The sequence below is a fragment of the Stegodyphus dumicola genome, chromosome X2, assembly GCF_044657685.1.
Source record: "Stegodyphus dumicola isolate Sdum_Otavi_A_Nest chromosome X2, ASM4465768v1".
Taxonomy (NCBI): Eukaryota; Metazoa; Arthropoda; class Arachnida; order Araneae; family Eresidae; genus Stegodyphus; species Stegodyphus dumicola.
In genome coordinates, this window is record NC_140781.1 from 47,599,300 (window position 1) to 47,601,755 (window position 2,456).

The 2,456-nt window shown below is 32.2% G+C and overlaps 1 non-coding gene across 1 annotated transcript; it reads left to right on the plus strand.

Moving 5' to 3' along the window:
- Positions 1-1,149: 1,149 nt before the first annotated feature.
- On the plus strand, positions 1,150-1,220 carry TRNAG-GCC (transfer RNA glycine (anticodon GCC)). The gene has a single exon. It is a non-coding gene; the product is annotated as a tRNA-Gly (tRNA).
- The last annotated feature ends 1,236 nt before the right edge of the window (positions 1,221-2,456 follow it).

The following is a 2,456-nucleotide window of genomic DNA, read 5'->3' on the forward strand; positions in this document are numbered from 1 at the left end:
TTTGCATGAACCTTTTGTTTATTAAACTAAAAATTATTATCTTTCGAGAAGAAAAGATTGAAATATTTACGGAGTATCACTGAATTTAAAATATACCTATCTGAGATTTGAGGAAGTAAAAATATGCAAGGTATTCTGAAATCAAAAACTAGCCATTTTCCGTTTTTTGGCTATATGGAAAACCGAAGGAAAATGTTCCGTTACTTCATTACGTCTTAAATACATACTTTAAATTTTAGTTATTTACTTTAACAGCCGCTATGCGGCCAGCCTTCGTCTGGCTTTTAAACGTACCGGAAAAATGCCTGAAAGACACACCTGGGACCGATAGGCACGTAAGTTCTTCGAACGTTTTTCTCTTTGTTAAGATTCCAACCCTCCCTTGTATACGGCCATGATGTATCTCCAGAAAAACATATACATCTAGAATTTTTAGCAAACTGATTGCATGAGATGTGCATTAAACGTTTGTTAAAGCATAATTTATATCCCCCTTCTTAACCACCACCATAACTACATAAAAAATTATATAAAAACTCTACAATAAAATTAAAATTTTTTAAACAGTTTCTCACTCGATAGTTTGAATGATTCTTTTTCTGAAATATTGAAATGTTATGATACTTTAGGAATCTTCTGAGAAAATGCGTCATCAGTCACATCGCAGCCACTTAATTTAACATAACATTTAATTAAAAAATTAACCAACTTTCCGTTGAAGAAAAAAAATCATGCAGAACTTTTCAATATCTTACAAACAGTGAAATAAGCAAAAAATAACATGAAAGAAACTCAAAAAACAAAAAATTCCGCGCAGAATTTTACTCTGCAGAACAACTTTATCAAAAAAAAAAAAAAAAAAAAAAAAAAAAAAAAAAAAAAAATCAATAAAAATGCATTATATATATCAAAAACTGACAATGAAATAAGCCAATCTCTTAAAAACAGTGACATAAGAAATACGATGAAAAATTGTTGCCAAACCCATACTTCTGGAAGAATGAAACTATTCAAAATGATGCGATTTCATCAAAAGTCTATCAACAACAATAAGAAAGGTATAGAAAACACTCCAGGCCATACATCTCATTTTTTGGATTATGAGTGATTCGACTTTGATCTAGAACTTTCGTTACGTAATGGTGTGGTGCATCGGTGGTTCAGTGGTAGAATGCTCGCCTGCCACGCGGGCGGCCCGGGTTCGTTTCCCGGCCGATGCACCACACCATTATGTAACGAAAGTTCTCGATCAAAGTCGAATCACTCATAATCCAAAAAATGAGATGTATGGCCTGGAGCGTTTTCCATAAATTTTAATTGAACTTAATATTTACATATATACAATGTAGGCTAAAATGCCTGAATCGAATATTTAAGGATCAAAAGGCAAGAACTGAATAGTTCCAGCTAAAATCTAAATCGAATTCTATTGCGTAGTGCATCGAAATTCTACCTTCAAGAAGAAGAATATTTTTTCAAGTCACGTGTTCAGAAGGGGAAAGGTTAAGTAAGCCAATACATGGACTCCTAACGCCATCCGTTGGCGATATCAAAGAATATTCCTTAACACACTCCCCACCTGAACTCTGACAAGAGTTCATCTAACTCAGTTATACATACAATCAAGTACATAAATCACTATTCTATAAAAATATTAAAAAATACTAATTAATCAAACACTTCAATTCAAATACAGGTATGAAATAATAAATGTTATAACTAATAAATGAACTAAATTTTAAAATATTTAAAATTTAAATTTAAAATTAAAATAAACTTAACTGAACAAACTTAACTAACGATATTCAATTTAATCATTAATAGAGAAAAAAAGAAAAAAAACATAACTAAATCGTTAAAGTTCAAAATATCTAAAGTTCAAGAGGATATAGATGTTGAACAGTACGTTTTAAAATCCCATTACCAGTTTTTTAATTCGAATGATCGGACTTTACCATCACGTCCAGGAATAATTTTTATGATTCTACCAAGTTTCCATAATAGTTTGTTTTTATTATCTCCTTCGACTAAAACAACATCTCCTACTTTTAGTTCTGGTTGAAGTTGTGGATTCTTCAAGAAATGGGCAGTTCTAAGATCTAATAAATATTGTTGCTTCCATTTCCACCACAACTGTTTTAACAGCAATTCTTGATATCGCTTTCTTTTTAACAGCGTTTCTCTTGTCGTTTCGCTACCGATGATTCTAGCAAAGGTCAAAGGATACTTCAAATCAGTTTGTCCAATGTTTAAGAAGTGCACTGGAGTCAACGGTTGCAGCTCGTCATTGTCGTTGTAAACGTAACTTAGAGGTCGTGAATTAAGAACCGACTCCACTTCGACAAGTAGTGTAGACATTTCTTCGAAAGTCAACAATGCTTTTCCTACGATTTTTCTTAAACATTCTTTAACAGATCTAACAAGTCTCTCATAAAACCCTCCCCACCATGGGGCTC